The sequence below is a fragment of the Thalassophryne amazonica genome, chromosome 18 (genome assembly GCF_902500255.1).
Source record: "Thalassophryne amazonica chromosome 18, fThaAma1.1, whole genome shotgun sequence".
Lineage (NCBI taxonomy): Eukaryota > Metazoa > Chordata > Actinopteri > Batrachoidiformes > Batrachoididae > Thalassophryne > Thalassophryne amazonica.
The window spans coordinates 45666849-45688250 of NC_047120.1; the positions used below are offsets into that span (position 1 = coordinate 45666849).

The window sequence follows — 21402 nt, forward strand, 5'->3', positions numbered from 1 at the left end:
ATTAGGAGTAGGTGTGGTTGTCAGTGAGTGCGCATTTTAGGGCTTCTATAGATATAAAAATTTCCAGGATTTCTCAAAAGATATGAAGTCATTTACAGAACCATTAACCAAAGGGAAGTAAATTTCATGGACCTGCTGGATCTGGATCTGATGTACAGTATACGTATTTGTGCCAAAATATACTAGGTTCTTCCTTGGTCCATGGTCACCCCTCCATCAACTGTACTGAAAATCAGTACATACATTTCTGAGTGGTTTTGGTGAGAATCAGCAGAGGTAGTTCAGTGGGATAAGGAGTTGGACAACCAATATGGAGACCTGAGTTTGATTCCCAGTCATGGTACCTGACTGTGTCCTTGGACAAGACACTGCATCTGTGTTGCCTTCTGCTATAAATGGGTACTGACCTTATCTCTGAGTTCTCAGCCTCTGAGGTTAGAAGTTGCCTAAGAAGAGCTCATGAAGCATCTGGACAGATGTGTTTGACGATGTCCATGCCTTTTGCAGGAGAATGAAGGTCCAAGTGTTTGGAGCCTTGGTGGTTCCTGTCATACTCTATGGTTTTCAGATTTGGGACACCAACCAGGGACCTAAGGTGACAATTAATTGTCTTTAGGCCTTTTCACAGATCCTTGGGTTCTGATGGAATGACTTTGTGTCAAACGCATGGGTACTTGGTTACACTAGTGGTTACACCAGTGATATTTTGGACATGTGGCACATTTGTCTCTGCAAGATCCAGCACACAGGTACCCCAATGTAGAGAACCTCAGCGGCTGGAAAAGGCCAAGGGGACATCCACATTTCACCTGGCTGCAGCAGATTGATGGTTACTTTCCAGATGTAGGGATGGACTGGTTGACTGTCTGGGTGGTTGCCATTGAAGATTCGTCGTGGTTCCATGGTGTGATGGATGCGGTGATATGTGGCACCAGTACATGCTCCCAAATTTGGCTGGGGAAGCAATCTGTGCTAGATTGGCCTCCCATCCAGGGGGAGTCACTGACTCTAATTCACTTCACGCTACAGAATCCAGGGATAAACATCACCCCGTTGGGCATCCGGGCCAAAAGAGGAGATACGTCTTGGTGATTATCATCAAACACCAGTGAAAATACAATCTCGTGGATGGAGGTAATAATCACCTTCCATTTAGGAAACACCACAATGGAGCAAAACATCAAATATTCGTTAAAGTTATCTTTACCTGTGTGCCTCAGTCATTGGAGAGAAAGTCTTTATCTCACTTTCTGTTGACAATTCATAATACAATCCAAAGCCCTTGAACTATTGATAACAAAACTGTTCTTTTGCGAGTCTCACCTCCTCAGAGAGGAAAGCTATAAGCCTCTGAACGTGAATACCGGAGCACACATGAGCCATTTTGTCAGAGCAAGTGGTGAAGGTTTGGTGCTGAGTGAAGAGACTGGAGGAGAAGCGCCTCTGCTGAGGTTGAGAAAGAGTGCGAGAGAAAAGAGAGAACGGGGCTCAACCCCCCCTACATCAAAGCTTTTCCCTGCAGTGGTGTCTTGTGATATTTATTTATTGAGATGATTTTGCCAGAAACCCAGTGGCCTGGCTGTGCACCCCCTACTCTTTGATATGTTGGTTGGTTCTTAGCTGGCTGTCCTCAGAGAAAGAGGGGTCGGGGGTCAGCCAAAGAGACCCCCAGAGGAGAAAAGAAAAAATGGCTCACAGAGTACACCTAGAAACACTACACACCGGAGCACGTACATATACACAGATGACGAGCGGGGCAGAGTGCTGATGGGGAAGCAGCTCGACCATTGATTATATTAAAGGGCCAATGATTTGTTTCCTCCACCATTTGGAGGGCTGCGGTTCACATCTAAATGAATATCAGATTATCACCACAAAGTCAATATAGAACGTGCACGTGCCACAGCAAGCTTGTAGCATTAAAAAAAAATTCTCAAGATAAAGTGTCTTCAGTTATTTTGGTGTGTGCTTCTGGATGACAAAGAACAGATAAACTGCCTAAAGGGTTAAGTGATCTCATTAAAATGTTCAAATACAAACAAGTGGACACCTACTAAGAGACACCAGCACACATGTACAGTATATGTGTTCATGGTCAGACATCGCTCAGATTTGAAACTGAACACATCGGTCATTTGAACAATGGACCCCAAATGACACCAAAGTTATACTGTGAGTAAACGACCATATTTTATGCCAGAAATGAGGACCAGGTTGTAAAAGCAGCACTTCTACTTTAATCCGGGTTGCCTTGTATATACGTGTTTCTCCAGTGATTTTAAACCAGCAGGCAGCTGTTGATTCATGAGATATAATGTGAAGATGCTCAAGCTGAAAGAAATACAAGTAATTTACTCCTCCTCTGTTTTGTATAAAACCAGTGTAACCTCTTAATTTTGCTCCCTGAAGGACTTATTTTTAAATAACCACTTAATTTTGCTTTCTGAGTGACACATCAGTGACACAACTTTATACATAATTAAATCAAAAGTTATCTTCCTTAAGGGTCCCTTCACACATAACACAATTTAAGCCAAGTAGCGCACAAAGGAGGAATTGCATGCCATTTGTGAAAAATCGTAGCTGCCTCCAATGCCTCGTACACATGTTGCTACAACTATTCGCGTACACCAGCAGCTGAAAGACAGAGAGTGCCCTGTGAGAGCCCATTCAGTCCCTCTCGCGGCAGGTGTCGGACACACACGAACATCTAACACCGCTCACTGCACACTTAGAAAATGTGTGGCCATTCGCGCTGTCAGCGCAATAACAGTGAGCAGACAATCACTTTTGAGCTGGATGTGAAAATTTGTCTAAGTGCCCCCACGAGTGTGCCGTTGCAAAAAGCAACACATGTGGTGCATGTGTCTCGCACGTGTGCGAGTGTGTCATACCCCCCCCCCCCCACTCCCCCTACACATGTGGCGTGAGGGGGGGAGCACACCTGCATAAAAAACCTACAAGTATATGTATGTATAGACATGATCACATGTAGGCCGGACAGCCATGTCTGAACACACACAGCACAGTGAGCCGCCTGTCAGCTGATCACAGAACACTGACAGCTAGATGATGGCTCAGTGCACACAAAGTATCACATTACAAACAGAGACCACAGCCAGGGCAGGCATTATAGCAAGTACTACACTACCTACATACACAATTACATAACAAATAACTACAAAAATTTGACTACATAACACAGAAACTAAATGACACATTGGCGTGTGCACTGAACTGACGGGCGTGGCCACTGACAGCAGCAGCTGTTGAAATCTCTGGTTCTGGACATCCCAGCTGGGGAACAACATACTGTGTTTGGACAGACATGACCTAAAAACTGCCCACTGTGATGTGCGTGTGTCTGCTTGCTGTCCTCACATGGGCATATATATATAAAAACATATATCGCTATTGCAACAGCATGCACATTGACAGGCTGTCCCAGGTGAAATGGACCGTCAGATCATAACACGCAGCGGGCGATCTGAATGTCACGTCACCCACGTGAGCTCTGTTCCACATGACGCTGTTTATGTTTTGCGTGCGCGTCATTCCACAGGACACGTGTGCCTTGGGCCTGGACACCCGAGGCGGGGGCCGGCTGGACACGCCGGGCCCAGCAGATTGTGGGAACATGATAAGAGTGCACTGCTTAATTTCATGTCTTTCATGACTGTATGTCTGTGACCATGGTGTCATTTATGGAAGGAACAGGATAGTTCATAATGTATTGTTCACATCGATAAGAGGGTATTCAATAAAATGTGGTGTTTTTATGGGTGTGTGGTTTATTTTTTGTATCGTTTATCTCCTTGTTGATGGCAGGCATTTTACACACAGTTTATAGGACAGCAATGGTAGCGCAGTGGTAAAGTTTCTGTCTGGCAATCAGAGCTTTTGTAAATTGCAGGTTCGAATCCCATGGGTGGCATGTATTTTTATTTTCCACAGCAGCTGCGCGATGTGGTTCCACATGCTCCAGCTGCTCACACTGTGTTCCCGTTACGGCGGTTTCGTGCACCCTTGTGCATGTGCACAAAACCGTTGCAGTGGCATGTGCATGAAACCACCACAGCGGGATCATGCACATTGTGCCAACCATGTGTCCCCCTCGACATCGGCTCAATGTTTTGTTGGCGGCTGTTCGCGTAATTCACCCTGATTCCTATTATTTCGTGATATGTGTGAAGGGGCCCTAACTCAACTGAAAGCAAATCTCTACAACTGATATAAATTAATTAAAAATGTAAAATCCAGCTTCCTGATGAGTGGTGTAGAAGGAGGGTTTTCTTAAAAAGTAGACCTGTAGTTCAGCAAAAATTTGCCAGAAAGTACATTTGAGATGAAAGCATAGAGTTGATGTTTTGGTGAAAGAAACGTTTGTATGTCTTCATAATTCATGTAAATAAAGTCCAAGACATATTCAGTGAGTTGGAAATGTTCATGTTTCCATCCCCTGACTTGTCTGAAGAAAACTGGCAATAAAACTGATTATTATTATTTACAGGTATTATCAAATTCTAGAGATTTGCTTTCAGTTTGAGTGTAAGGAAGATAATTTTAGAAATTTTATTCTTATATTTTTGTATTTCTTGTATGTGAAATGGCAGAAACAGATTAAATGTGTGAAGTACCAAGTGTTTCCAATCGTTTTGGAGTGCACTGTATCCTAACCTTATGATGAGTGCAAATGAGTGTGGTATTATTACTGTTTGTTGAAGAACGTATCATTTTCACTGCTGCTGCACTTTGTGTGAAATCATAGTCATATCGTATATCATATTGATACGACAATATTGAGACATGATAATTTGGCCATATCGTACAGCCTTACTGTCAACTAGCTGAAAAGTTTGAATATTAATTTACATCTGCATTTAAAATGATTATTAATTAAAAATGCTTAAAGTGGCAGGGGGTTAAGGGGGCTGTAATTAGGGCATCTGGAGAGTGGAGCCCCAGAAGCTGAAAGGTTTTAGCCATGCTAATGCTCCCCTGAAGGCATTTGCTCAAAAAAGTCTGAAATGACCTAAATGACATGGTGAGATGCTGAAGAGCTTCACTCATTCATGTCTGCGACATATTCATATTATAATTCTCTGTGATAATATGACTTTCTGTGCGGTTAATTGCGCTAACAGGCCATCTAAGAAGTCTGTGCTCCAGTATATTCAGTGAGTAAAATTTTTAAACTAATTTGTTTGTATATTACGTCTGTTAATACTAATTGGCAGATATCCATAGCTAGGTAACGTCAGCGTCAGTTCCTGCAACTATATGCTTGCATCCAAGCCAAGCATTATTAAAGTAAGTCTGGATCACGTTGGGATGGCACCTGCCACTTACTGTCCTCCAACATTTCCACAGCATGGAATGATTGGCCTGCCCATCATTCAGTGTGGACGCTTGTGGGCATCACGTCACATCTCATTTTGCTATCATGTTATTTGCAAGACACAAGATTCTATATGCTCTAATGGAACCACCCTTGTTAGCAACTGAAGTGTTACCATGGTAACATCCAAAAACAGCAAAATTCACCCGCTATGTCAGATTCGCAATCCACAGGGGATTAATAGATTAAACTAGCATCTGCTGATATGACACAGAAGGAAATGGTTTTGGACTTTTGGAAAAATTTACACCATAACACCTCAGGAACAAACAGTCCAAAATTTTGTTTAGAAGTCGACATGTGACACAGGAGTCTGTGTACTGTGAAAAATTCATCTGGTGTTCCATCAGTCTTGAGTCTGTTGTGTGGAAAACACTTCAAAACCTTAAAGAGGAGCTGTGGAATTGTTCAACCTAGCATTTACCTCCTGTTTTTAGGTATTTTGGTGGGTTACACTCGGGGATGAAAGCTAAATTAAATCATCACGTTATGGATTTAGAACACAAACAGGTCGTGGGCTAACAGGCTAAATTAATGTAATGGCACTGGGCAAACAAAACACACTCATTAAACTTCTTCTTGTCGCCATTGAACATGTAAAAATCTCAGATACCATAGAGAGGACGTCTATGGAGGGCTCATTCTGTGAGGTCCAGCCCCTCATCCACAATAGACTTATCAGTGGATAGAAACACCAGCTAGTGGCTAGCTAGAGCTTCAGTCCTTCATTTTAAAAAGATTACATTTAGTGAGATAAACATGCACACCTTTAGGTCTACACGGACGCTCTGTGTGGTAACGGACAATATTAATGACATTTTCTCCTGTTCTGTGACGACAAGTAGCAGTTTACTGACAGTGCGTTTAGCTAGCCCTATGCCATTACATTAATTAGCCAGTTAACCTGTGACGCTGTTTGCATTCTAAATGCTTGTATCCGTTGTGTGCGACCCCGAACACAAAATGGGAGCAGCTGGAATGAACAACAACAAAAATTTTGTTTAAGGATTGTATTCTTAGTTGCATATACTTTTCGTCTGTTTATTTGTTGGAATGTCCATGTCGAACTGGATTTAACCGGTTTTCCCACTCAGAACAAAGGGATTCAGGTTACATTACAAATCATAAATGTCCCTTATCCTGTGGGCCATGGGCAGTGGGGTGGGACCTCCCCTGAATGCCCACGGGGACCAATAAAGGAATGATTTTGCGTAATAAGGTTCGCCTTTGTTGCGCCCATCTTGTCCTTTATAAAAACTGTTTGTGTCCATTGTTTGGGGTTCTGAATGAATGGATCTCCTGCGTGAGAGAAGTTCTTCAGAATCCAGGCCTGATTTCCATTGTGACTTTGAATAAATTTAAAAGTATGAAATAGTTTGGGTTTGTACTTTGTGAGGGACAGCATGACAGTAAGAGCTGGGGAAAGTAACAATGTGCTGATTAATTTCATTTCATGTATATTCAGAGTGAAAAGTTTAACCCCAGAATGTCTAAAAATAGAGCCTAGGCTGTAAAATCCCCACTCCCGCAAAAAAAAAAAAGACAGCTCAGGTAGACAGAATATTAAGAATTTCTCCATCAGTATGACATACATTAAAACTTTTGCTCTCATCATGTGGGATAATTTGTGTCGTTACCCATAACTGACTTTTTCATGGCTTCTCTCCCTGTACGTTTATGTACTTATAAAAGTCTGCTTCAAACTCAGAAAACCATTGTAATGGAGGAAGAAGGTGCATGTCATGTTGCACAGATGCTCAGGAAACACATGCGAGATTAACGTTGCCGTGAGCAGGGAGCTACCAATCTGAGAAACACACACTGATGGACACTGATGATTTTTGTCATTTATTCTGGCGCTTGCAAACTCTGAGTAAGTGAGGAGGGCCGCTGTCAGAGGGCCCACGCGTCAGAATCGTCCACTGAGAGCTCCTCCTCGCTGCACCACAGGTTGTAATTTCTGCCACAGCGGAGGGCGCGCTCATCTTTTTTACGTGACAGACCTCCAACATAATGCATTGTCAAATAATTCTTAATACGGCGAGTGTGTCACGACAGTTACGTGCTCAATATTCAGATTTGCTCTGGCTCATAAACTCAGCCGCCACCGCGTGCCACTGCCCCATCAATCAACACATCTCCACCCTCCTCCTCCTCCTCCTCCTCTTCTTCACCTGTCAGCCCATTTGAATACGAGGCGGCGCTCGGATGACTTTCACAAAATAAGCCTATGGGAAAACACGGCCCGGCAAAAGCCGTTTACACATGTTGGAGTTCTGATTGAGGAAAATGCACGGTGCTCCTCGGAGCTCATAGATGTGACAGCAGGATCGCAGGTACTTTTCCAACTTCTTTACACTTTTTAAAGCGACTTCCGACACCATGTGCCAAAACCCATCAGAGTTTTTACAACAGCTAATCGTATTAAAACATTATTAGCAATCATGCTGTTGCATACCATACTCACCTTGAATGATTTCTTCATTCATGATAATTGATTTCTTGAAAAATTTGATTCGAAAGAACTGAATGAGAATCCAAGGGGCAGACGTACCAGGAGTTAAAAATTGTCTACAAAGTGTGCAGTGTTAAATCAACTCTATGATTATGAGTAAAAAATGAACTCTATTAGACGTTTGGAGGCCACAATTTGGAGTATTCACTTCAAATATTTCAGTGTTAAATTAACACTGCAGGAAGTGTATATGGTCAGGTTCAAAATAGTGTTAAATCAACTCTAACATAGTGCTAAACTCTATCATAGTTTAAATCTACTCTATTAGTGTTTATCATCTTGGCTTTAACACTCTAACAGATTTGATTGACCATGATACACTGAAAAAAGAACCAAGTTAAAAAAAAAGCATCACAATTGGTAAAACTTGAATGAATTAAGTTGTTTGAACTTAAGTTAGCAAGTTTGATCAACTCTAACTTACAAATGTAAGTTCAAACAACTTGATTCATTCAGGTTTTACCAATTGTAGTGCTTTTTCAAGTTGGTTCAACTATTCTCTTTTTTCAGTGTAGATTTGATGCAATTTTTAAAAGGGATTGTATGGACTCCTTGCAGTGTTAATTTAACACTGTGAATTTTACTTTATATGCTCTAAATAAGATAGCAGCCAACTTTGTAATCATGGGTACATTTATGACACAAAAATATGAAGAAATTTAGCTCATTTTACATATTATTTCACGCTATATAAATGAAAATAAATTGAAATTAAACTGAAATCTTCAATAGACTTTGTAAGTAACCATTAAACCATTAAAAAACATGATTTATCACAAAGCAATAATCAAGGGTGAGTTGATCGGTCAGAAAGCCTTATTCCTGTAATTAAGGTTGCAAAAAAGCAAACTTGCTCTTTAAAAATTTCAATGACAAACACTAAATAAATGGCTTTAGTTTAATCAAGGGAACAAACAATCACAACAAATATCAAGAACTGACCATCACTGCCCATTGTTCTTTACCTGCCATTCAATAAACTTCTGTTTAAGACGCCCACTATAATTGAACTTGTGTAAACAATAATCCATCCTACGCTGTTTAACACAGACTGATTGTCAGTGTATGAGAGTAAACAAATACAGCGCCCCCAAATCTGTCACGGCTCAGACTCCTCGGGATAAAGATGGATGTGTCGTGCAAAGGAGGAGGAGGTTGGGCAGCAAAGAGCCACGTCAACTCTCGTCCCTCCTCATGCATTAAATTCAAAGGGGACACAAAACTTCCACTGATCAATTGTAGACAGAAAGGCAGAGGAGAGCGAAAAAGGAGCGACGAGCATGCCTCCGGTTTGGCATACGTGATCAGCACATTCAGCCAAATGATGTCATCCATCAGGATGGACACTGCAATTTGCCATCTATTTCCTCATCAATCAAACTTGAGCATTCTTTCCAGAGGGTGTGTATGTGTGTGCGTGTGTGTTTGACAATCTGCAGACTTTACCTAAAGGGTGTAAAGGTGCAGCTCTCTGCACCACTGCTTGCTTATGAAAGTGCACCGACATGTTTCATTTAGATATAACACTGTGGATACACATTCCTGCAACAAACCCATGTCGAAATGATTTTTTTTCTTAAAACACTTTAATTGCTACTGAAGTAATACGAATTATTCGAACTTTGCAGAAGAAGACTGCTGCATGCAAATGATCTCAATCATATGATGCACGGTAACTGGTGCAATGCATGGGAAACCTTCAATGCAATAAGAGCAATATGTTTTGGGAGAGCTGTACACTATGGCAGGTAGGAGATGTTTTTGAATGGTGGAAAAATTACAAAAGGGGTGAAGTCATAAATACCTGGGGAAAATTTATACATTAAAAACCAAGTGACCTCTGTGTATGTGAATGCGTGCATGTGTACGGCTTCAATCACAGACAAACTGGGGAGAGCTGACATTTCCTGATTGGTATGCTTTTGTATTTTGGGTCAAGGATGAACACTGTGAAGGCGGAAAGTTGATAGGACTAATATTTTTTGTAGAAAGTAGGGATATTAGCTAACAACAGTGAACAATGGATGTTAATAAATTCTGGACTTACATGCCATTCCAGAAGGTGGCGCTAAATCATCTATATATCAAAAGCCAAGTGGCCTTTGTGTATGTGTATGCATGCGTGCGTATAACTTCAATCATGGACAAACTGGGGAGAGCAGACATTTGGCATTTGGTATGTTTATATATTTTGGGTCAAGGATGAACCCCGTCAAAATGGAACATTGATAGGTCTAATATTTTTGGAGAAACTACGGATATTCGGTAACAACAGTGAACAATGGGTGCCGATGCGTGTGTGTACCTTCACTCACGAAGAAATTGGGTGGAGCTGACATTTGGCATTTGTTATGGTTATGTATGTTGGGTCAAGGATGAACCCGCCAAAATGGAATGTTGATAGGACTAATATTTTTGGAGAAATTACAGATATTACGTAACAACGGTGAACAGTGGACATTGATAATTACATTCTGGACTCACTCGCCATTCCAAATCATTATAGAAGCTTTGCATAATTGATTACCACACTTGAAAAATGTCAGCTACCTATTTTATAAACACTACCCAATCTAGAGCCTGTGAATTCCCATGGGGAACGTGGTAGTTTTCAATTAAAAAACAAAATATTACCTCTTCTCAGGTAAGTTCAGCTTGTGAGAGATTTGTTGTGTTGAACTGGTGAAGAGAGTAAGTCTGTATTTGCATTATGGTGGATTAGAGATGTACAGTGCCTGATAAACGACATTGGGTGAGCGGCCCATGTGACGGATACAGCAAGCAACACATTCCTCAGTGAAAAGAAGCCAGATGTCTTTTATTCCTCCTGAGGGGTTTGGTGGACAGTCCAGGGGGTGTTGAGTAGCAGATTTGCTGTACCAATCTAGATTGCCTAAAAAAACAAGGGAGACTCAAGCCTAGATTTGATCTGTTTTCTTGTTTGTAAATCCACTCCAACATGAAACTCTATAACTGGTGGTGCGGTGGACAAATTCTATGCAGTTTCTTCAATCACAGCTCCAGAAAACTATAACATCTTCAGAATTGTCTAAGTGTCTTGATGGCTTCCCTCACCAGTCTCATCTTTGCATGGTCACCCAGCATTTCAGAACTACCTACTCTAGACAGATTTACCACAGATTATCATACAATTTGTCTTTCTTAATATTGCATATAAAAGAATGAGACATATTCGGAAATGTTCGTGCATCCATTCTCTGAGTTGTCCAAATAAATAAAAATAAAAACTGGCTGTAAATATTATGATTTTTATAACTAATCCTTGTATTTGCATAGCTTGTTAAATTACATACTTGAAATGGCCGGACTGTGTATAAAAAAAATGGCTTCAATTCCTAAACACTTAATGTGATTTTATGTGTGTGTGTCTATATATATTTATATATATATATATATATATATATATATATATAGCCAAAAACCAACACTACAAGAATATCTTGATTGTTTCTTTTAAACTCCATTCTAGTGGTTTACAGAGGCAAAAATACAAAACTAGCAGCGCCGTCCAAATTTTTATGGACCTGATTCTGTGCTCCCTTACCTAACTTATAGTTTCACTACACCTCTAGATGCTTATTCAGTAATTTCTTCATTCAGAGCAAGCATAGGAAGTTCTAAAACATTATAGAAGAATTAGTCATTGTCTAATTGTTATCTGTATTACAATCATAAGGCAAAATTTGAAGTCAAAGAAATTGCCATTGCATTTTCTTGAGCCTCTTTTAAAACAGTAACACTGGAATTAGATTGAATTTAATCCTTTTGTAGAGCTTGTTACAACACTGTGTAGGTGCAGCTACACAAACCCTACAGTATCTCCTTAAACATAAACTGGCTGCTGTGCAAGTAACCTTAAGCCTGTCCCTAGGTGTGGGCACCAATTGATTTCTATTATTTATTTGTTTGTTCAGAAGTCAGACCTCTGCCCAGCGGGTATCGGTCTCCTGGTATTGATCCTGTTGATGAATCAGTGACAGCCCGCTCACTGCTACAAGGTCCTCGTGCAAGTTTTATATTGGTTATCAGAAAATCGTGGCAGATGGCCACACAAAGCCCCAGCATGTTTGAAAGTTTGAAAGAAAAAAGGTGCAGTATCAAAAGAAGACAGTCGATATTACGCAGCTTTTCTGTTTCGACATTTATACTGCACATTTTACTTCTATACTGTGTGTTTACACATCAGGCTTTCTCTCTATATAACAGCATTTGAATTTTGTTATGATTTCACTGCTGTGACAATCTGATTTTTTTTTCCTCCACCTGTATAACTGAATCTCATCCCTAACGCTAACCCTACAACTCTACATAACTAACAAGAGCAATAAGAGATTTCTGACATCAAGCCGAGTCTGGATGACCTCCAACATCCAGGGGAGTCTTCCATGCCCTAATATCTATCTGTGGTGCAAATTTGGTGAGAATCCTTGAAGTAGTTTTGACGTAATCCTTCAAAGTAGAGGTGGGTAATACCGGGAATTTTGGTATTGATCCAATACCAAGTAAATACAGGCCCAGTATCGCCGATATCGATAACGATACTTTTTTATATTTAAGCTTCATAGATCCAAAGGATCCAAAAGACCTAGGATAGAATTTTGCCAGACATTGTACGTGACAACAAAATACTTTATTATCACAATCAAAAAATATCACTCAACACAACTTAAAATCTCTTGAGGTAGAGGGCTGAAAAACCACAATACAAGGATGCGCTGCTCCGTGTTGTGTGACAGAACGCAGCGCTGCCCTTACAGACAGAGAACGCACAGCACTCAGTGCGTGCGGGAGAGAAAAAAGCTTGAGTATCGATCTTTTTACATGAGGATTGTTCAATATTAATACCAGCGTTGGTATCGATATTAGGATCGATCCGCCCACCTCTACTTCAAAGCATATATAAAGGGAATCTTGATCCAGAATCCGGATCAGGATCCAGATCACCTCCCAAATTTAATGGTGTCTTCCATGGCCTAATATGTATCTGTGTTGAAAATGTTGTCAAAATCTGTGTAGTAGTTTTGATGAAATCCTGCTAACTGTAATCCTTCAAAGGCTATATAAAGTGAAAGAGTCCAGATCACCTCGAAAATTTAATGGGTTCTTCCATGGCCTAATATGCATCTGTGGTGAAAAGTTCGTCAAAATCTGTGCAGTAGTTTTCACTAATCTTACTAAAAGACAGACAGACATACAGATAAATAAATAAATAAACACCAATGATTTTATTACGTCCTTGGCAGACGTAACTATCATATTCAACAACAACAACAAAAAAGCTTTTACAATGAGTTCTTTGCCCTCCCAAATTAATCTACTCAACTGGACTGCACTGGAGCAGAAATTCTCAGGATATAATAGCTACTGTATACAACTTTTCAAAATCACGCTATCTTTCAACAATAAAGAAAGATAAAGAGTAAATTTTGGAAGACAGAACTGGTTGACTTTGGAAAATGACAGCTACGGCGACACCATAACGTTTCCACCTTGAAAGAGCTACCAGAATTACCAACATGGCATCTTAAAGAGAATGCTAATACAGTTAGCATAGGCTGTCACGCTAACAGTGGTTAACACAAAAACTTATACAACTGGAGCTAACTTCAGCCACAGTTAGCACCAACATTCGGTCAATTGTTGTTGCAGTATGTTAATGCTAAACGTTAGCATTTTTAAGAAGGCAGTATGTCAACATAGCAATGTCCAGTATAAATAACAGTATGCTACAAATATAGATATCTGCTTTTATAAAAATAAAATAAAATAAAATAATTCAGCACTGCTTGTTCAACATATTGTTCACTGAGAAATAAGACGTTCCATGTCAACCTTTTCCAAAAGTAGTTAGTCGTTTCACTATATTAGTGTATCAGTGTAATATATTTCAGTGTATCAGCCGACCCCCTTTTTGAAGAAACTTGGTTAAACACGCACCCAAAATTTAATTATATATATTTTTAATTAAACTTTATTAAATGCCCACCCTAAAATAAATTAATTTGTGATGCCAACATATCATAATAAGCAAAAAATAATGAGTTTTCACGTTTTCTTGTTTCAGGAGTCTTACCTGTGACGATGTCATCAGTGTTATCTGTCTGATGTCTGTCTGATGTCTACATTGGTGAGCTATGCCATCTTGGAAGGACGAATGTTACAATGTTAATCAAAATAAAGGTTTCAAATAAAGGTTTTGAAAATTAATCCCCAAAATTTTCATAATAAAGTATGCACATCATTGTGCCATGTGCAAGCCATATCTGAAAGATGAGATCGATCTGATAAACAGTGAGAGAGATATGCGAACCACATACCCACATACAGACGTTTCTTGCTTTATAGATAGATGCTGTTATGTTCATTTTTGAAAGGTCTTGTTTGTACAGTACAACACTATTTGGAATGCCACTTTTGAAACAAAATATTTCAGAAATAGTCATTATTTTAGCTCTTTTAAGTCAATTTTGGACACGGTTCTGTTTTATACTAATCATGGTGAAGCTGGAATTTGGTAATTCTGATGGTAACTGAGATAAAGTGAAAAAAAAGGGTACGCATTGGACATCAGAGCCGGTAACACTGTATAACCTTGTTTTCAGTTGTATCTCCATATTTTTATACCGAGATATCTAATGGAATGAAGATTAAAATCAGAATAGTAATAAAAAACAATGAATATTTTATTACAATCATTCCATGCAAAAAAAAACAAAACAACACAATAACAGCTTAATTCTTCTTATTTTGAACATCTGACCAGCCAAAATTTCTAATCAGTTTTTGTTAAGACAATAAAAATTGACAGATTTTCATGTTAACCGGATGAACAGGGTTTAAGTTATGTGTGCAGGAAAAAAATAAATAAAAAGTAGGTTCAGTTGCATATCTTGGTCCTTGGTTGATTATTCAACTGATGCTCAAGATACTTGAATGTAAGCATTTCGGATTTTGAAGAGCTCGGTTCTTGTTTCTTCCAGCTAGGCCAATCTAAAATAGTGGCTTGAGGACACAGTAGTTAAGAAGTGCTTGCCAAATATATCTGGCTGAACAAAATTGTAAAACTACATGCAAATTAAACCATTATTTTTGCGTTACACATGAAGTTTAGAGCTATACATGTTTTAATACACAAATGTTTGACCTGAGATGAGCCGGGTGGCTTCCTCTGCATGGAGGAGAATTCATTGCGGTTCTTTTGGTCATTCTGAAGTCTAGACTGCAGGTTATGAGTGTTAAAAGTCTTTTCTGAGAAAAACATTATGCTTTGGAACAGCGTGCCTGAGGAGATCAGGGCCTGCTTTCCCAAAAGCAACCCGGCGCTGGAATCACCTTTGCCCATTGGCTTCTAATTGAACCGGGCTGATCACAGCGGAAAGTCGCTTCTGGGAGAGTGTGCAGACAACACAAAGATCAGCGGTTAGCATGAATAAAAACACTTTCCAAGGACTCTTCTCTACCAAATACTTTTTAATGTTGAATTATTTGATTTGCCAAGTTGAGCGGATTGATCTGGGTAAGTGAGATATTACAATACTACTACCATGATAACTGTATTTATTAACACCTCCACCACCAACTCCAGTCATTTCGCTTCATTTTTGTGTGTGTGTGTGTATATATATATATATATATATATATATATATATATATATATATATATATATATATATATATATATATATGTTTGTGTGTGTGTGTACATTAGCTGGGGTACCTGGCGCTGCCCGGGTTAACCTGTTTTAGACAAAAGCCAAATGCCAATCATTTTAATCAAAACAATTGACAACATTTGTTTTTGTAATGCTGATGTCTTATAAATATAATACTTAATGGGTTAAAGTTTGTCCTGCAGAACTGTAAGAGGTGGACTCCCCAAACTAAGGGGAAATACTCCCCAAACTAAGGGGAAATACTTGGTTAAAAGACAAACACATTTGAAATCCTTCATACAGACTTTGTTTTGCAATCAAATTTATAACAAAATTACACACAAAATGTAGGTAACAGTAAATGTAAATATCAATGAATCAAAATTGAGGTAGTGGTGTATTTCACTGTTTTTACGTTGCAATTTTACAAACATAAAATGAATGTATTCAGACAGGAAGGCAAACTGGGTTGTACAGGACAGTCAGGTGCTTAACAGTTGAGAACATAAAGTAGCTGAAGGAAGGGATTAAGTAAACAGAGATGACCAATACATATACAGGGCTGGAATTTTGAAACTGCCTGGTCATACCCACAGCCTCAGCCTAAGCATGATGTTGTTTTGCTGAGTGTGCTGTGGCTGTGCTGAGTGTGCTGTAGAAAGGGATTAAATAAACAGAGATGGCCAACACATATACAGGGCTGGAAATTTGAATGTGCCTGGTCATACCCACAGCTGGCTATTTTTGGGGTAATTTTCAGTTCAACTTTTAAAAAAATGGTACGTTTGTTCCCCATATCATGAGGATTCAGAATATATATATATATATATATATATATATATATATATACCCTGCGATTTTGCAAGTTCTCCCACTTAGAAATCATGGAGGGGTCTGAAATTTTCATCTTAGGTGCATGTCCACTGTGAGAGACACTATTGAAAAAAAAAATCCAGAAATCACAATGTCTGATTTTTTTAAATAATTTATTTGTACGTTACTGCTGCAAATAAGTATTTCAACACCTGTGAAAATCAATGTTAATATTTGGTACAGTAGCCTTTGTTTGCAATTACAGAGGTCAAATGTTTCCTGTAGTTTTTCACTAGGTTTGCACACACTGCAACAGGGACTTTGGTCCACTCCTCCATACAGATCTTCTCCAAATCTTTCAGGTTTGGAGTTTCAGCTCCCTCCAAAGATTTTCTATTGAGTTCAGGTCTGGAGACTGGCCAGGCCACTCCAGGACCTTGAAATGCTTCTTACGGAGCCCCTCATTAGTTGCCCTGGCTGTGTGTTTGGGGTCATTGACATTCTGGAAGACCCAGCCATGACCCATCTTCAATGCTCTTACTGAGGGAAGGAGGTTCTTTGCCAAAATCTCGCAATACATGACCCTATCCATCCTCCCTTCAATACGGTGCAGTCGTCCTGTCCCCTTTGCAGAAGAGCACTCCCAGAGTATGATGTTTCCACCCCCATGCTTCAGGTTGGGATGGTTTTCTTGGGGATGTTCTCATCCTCTAAACATGGTAAGTGGAGCTGATTCCAAAAAGCTCTATTCTGTCTCATCTGACCACATGACCTTCTCCCATGCCTCCTCTGGATCACCCAGATGGTCACTGGTGAACTTCAAACAGGCCTGGACAAGTGCTGGCTTAAGCAGGGGGACCTTGCTGCCCTGCAGCATTTTAAACCATGACAGCATCATGTGTTACTAATGTAATCTTTGTGACTGTGGTCCCAGCTCTCTTCAGGTCATTGACCAGGTCCTCCTGTGTAGTTCTGAGCTTTCTCAGAATCATCCTTACCCCACAAAGTGAGATCTTGCATGGAATCCTAGACCGAGGGAGATTGACAGTCATCTTGTGTTTCTTCCATTTTCTAATAAATAATCATAACAGTTGTTGTCTTCTACCAAGCTGCTTGCCTGTTGTCCTGTAGTCCATCCCAGCCTTGTGCAGGTCTACAGTTTTGTCCCTGGTGTCCTTAGACAGCTCTTTGGTCTTGGCTATGGTGGACAGGTTGGAGTGTGATTGATTGAGTGTGTGAACAGGTGTCTTTTATACAGGTAACAAGTTCAAACAGGTGCAATTAATAGAGGTAAAGAGTGCAGAATAAGAGGACTTCTTAAAGAAAAATTAACAGGTCTGTGAGAGCCAGAATTCTTTCTGGTTGGTAGGTGTTCAAATACTTATTTGCAGCAGTAACATACAAATAAATTATTAAAAAAAAATCATATATTGTGAGTTCTGGATTTTTTTTTTTTTTTTTAGATTATGTCTCTCAGAGTGGACATGCACCTAAGATGAAAATTTCAGACCCCTCCATGATTTCTAAGTGGGAGAACTTATTGATACGTTTATCTGCAGTCACTGCTCATTAGTAATGACCAATCTTAAAGATGATCACATTCACCTTTTTATTAACCACCACGCCCTCTCAAGGCCTCTCCAGCACCCACCCCACCCACCAGGCAGCAACATGTGCATATCATTGCGGGACAACTCGCTGGCCCCGCTTTACCCCCGACCTGCTTGGGTTGACTCATGTGGAAGATCCGGAGCTGATTTATGGGCCCAACTGATTGCTCCCAGCTGATTTGGATGCTTTGCAAAATGTGACACATGACTAACGATTGGCAGAAGTACACGTTGCAAGAGCTCCGCACAGCAGAGTCTGAGTGATTTAAAGTCTTCTGTTGTCAGTCTGAAAGGGGGTGTGATGAGTTTACAAAATGTGGAAAGGTCTGTGTTCCTGAGCTAGTTTTTTTTTTTTATGTGTGCCACTAAACTGTGAAGTTCATACCTCTATTACACAAACAGATACCATTGGACACATCTTCCTTGGATGCGTGAGCCACTGGAAGGGAAACGCCTTCATCATTTTGCCGATTGCAAACAGCATTCCACCCTCAGCTGGCACCGTTTTGCATTTCAACAGTTATGAAGGTGTGTAAGATTTTTCCTAGTACTTGACTTCCATTGTCTGCCATAACTGATGTTTTCACCAAATCCTCATGAAGATTCATGCTACCTGTCTGTATCATTGGTCAAGACACTTCAACTGCATTGCCTCAGTCCACCAAGCTATAAAATAGGCACTGGCCTTGACTGTGTAAGTAACCTGCTTGGGACTGGCATCATATCCAGAGGAGTCACACCCCACATCGGAGTACCCATACTAGTGTACTATACAGCTGGCAGAGAGCAGTATGCCACAATCTGCACTATGTCCAAATACTCATGCCGAACAGTAAACTGATCTACTGCCTTCAATGTGTGCAGACTATACTACACTCGGCTATATACTAAAATACGAAATGAAATGAGCGAAAATTGGACGAAAAATGGACGAAAATTGGGGACTGATAATCACAAAATTGGGGTAAAACTTAATGAAATGGAGCAGACTGACTCCAATTGTGATTCAGTTAAGTATTTTTATTTAATTTCGTAGTGAAATTGGGTGACATGGGGACTGATAATAATGAAATGAGTGCAAAACGTAATGAAATGGAGCAGACTGACCCAGTGGCTGAAGTTTCATCTCTTGAACACCAGATGGCGCACCTGCCCCCAATACATGTACTGAGTGCATCTCACAAAAAACAAATGGCAGTTAAATAAATAAATGTACTTATTTTGAGTCATTCTGTGTTAGTCTGCTCCATTTCATTACATTTGTCCCCCATTTCGTGATTATCAGTCCCCATTTCGTGATTATCAGACCCCATTTCGTGATTATCAGTCCCCATTTCGCTCCATTTTGTCCATTTCATATTTTAGTTATGGCCCTACTACACTGGCAACATTTTCCCGGACGGACTACCTCCTTCTTGTGGGGTTTGAACGGCGCTTTCCTAATTAACACAAGGTTGCAATTGTTTCTTTTTTTTCTGTTACCTAACACTTGTGTTAGTGCAATCACTGCGAATTTTAGCTCATTATTTTACTCCTGTGTGAATCTTAGGAGTGCTTAGCATTTTTGTTAGAGGTTAGCTTGCACTAGTTTGGCTACATGCTTGGATTTTCTGGTGCACAATTTGCATTACATTATATTCTACATTAATCTTGCACAGTATTGACAGAAAGGGTGGCTCTCCTAGCTATGCTTTATTTTGTTCATTTTGTCAAGAGATGAAAATAATGAATTTGACTACTAATGGGCTGTATTAAAGAAAACACGAACCACAGTTAGCATATATCGCCACGGTACACGGTAGCATACGTGGCCAACACTGACAGTTACTGTGTCCACATATGCTAATGCTAATTATCATTACTTTAAGATGGCTATCATTAGCCAAATGTGTCATGTTGATGTAACACTATTAGTGTAAATAGCAATTTACCCTAAAGCTAGAAATCAGATAATTACCAGAAAACTTTTATCATTGATTTTACAATTTTTAAACACAAATATAAGCAGCTGTTGCATGGACTACGTGGCATCTGTTTAAGCTTCAACAATCTTTGTGATGACGCACATGTGAAACAGAAGGACAAAGAACTGGCAGATTCATAAAAGAAAATATACACAAAAAAGACCAAAAGTAGAGGTATAGGGTACAAAACATACACAGAGACACTCTCGCAATTTTTTTCACTCCCTTTGTCATCCAGCCTTGGAGCCGGTGTGAGTGCTGGCATCGACTCAGGCTGGGAGATGTTCTAAGGCCTCTTCTTACTTTGTGCCAGCTCTGCTATACCCTCATGGGTATGCGTTTAAGTTTCCCCATCTGCTTCTGTTCACATTATCTAGCTCCAGGGCAGGCACCTTGCCTAAAACACACACACACACACACACACACACACACACACACGAGTTTCATCTTTGTGCTGATGACGCAGTTTTACTGTTTTGTGTGAAGCAACACGCGCGCACACACACACACACACAAAGACGTAGCAGGGGTGTCTTTTTTTTATCTTTACCTTGATTTTCTTTTTCAACAGAAACAGGCAAAATCAAGAGGAAGTTAACGGCCTCCGCTGTCTGGAGGCCGCTAACTTCCTCTGAGTGTTGTGATCAGCGGCTCCCCTTCTCTGGCGGTTAAATCACTGGCGGAACTCCGAGGACGTCAGGGAGCAAACATCACTAGCAGCCCTGCTGTGACCGAGGGCCCACATTTGCATCAGAATTTTACCTTTGAAATATCACCACGATCAAAAATCTTCAACATCAGCTTCTGACGTTTTGTAAGCAAGCCACGTAAAAGCCGTGCAAAGTGAAAGAACGTGTTAATTACCACAAATGAAGGTGGGCAAAAGGAGTGAGGGGGAAAATGCCCCCTTCTCCGCTATAACTGGCGGCACATAGTTGATTGAGCTGTCCTCTTGAGAGTTCAAGGGTCAAACTCATCATGTCAGAAGCGGGATGTTGTTGAGCAGAGGAGGTTACTGGGCTATGACCTGTTGATTTTCTGAGCTATGATGGACTAGGGACAGGGTCCGATGTGCATCTGCCATCAGCTGTGATGAAAATCTGCAGTGACAAGAGGTGGACCGGGGTCGCTGGACATTTCTGTCTTCACCTGACATACTTTCATAAAGCAGAGAAGGTGTAAGACAGGGGAAGGCTGCATAAAATACATCAAAATAAAGACACTGTGAAAGCACATAAATGATATTTCACAGTTGTGGTGCACGTATTTTGTAAGAAAAAATTATGAAAATAATCTTGAGCACAAAATAGGACACATATTGCACAAAGGTTACGTTCATTCTTTTAATTAGACATGGGCATATAAACAAAGCAAAGTGTAATCTGTCTTCCTTTTTTTTAGAACTTTGTGTGTTAATGTATCTGCATCA

At 40.1% G+C, this 21402-nt stretch overlaps 1 long non-coding RNA gene across 1 annotated transcript; it reads right to left on the reverse strand.

Annotated features, from left to right (window-relative positions):
• Positions 1 to 304: 304 nt before the first annotated feature.
• Positions 305 to 18682, reverse strand: LOC117531576. The gene is made up of 3 exons (XR_004566649.1): positions 18654 to 18682; positions 11789 to 11795; positions 305 to 368 (listed from the first exon to the last, which is right to left on the reverse strand). It is a non-coding gene; the product is annotated as an uncharacterized LOC117531576 (long non-coding RNA).
• Positions 18683 to 21402: the final 2720 nt, after the last annotated feature.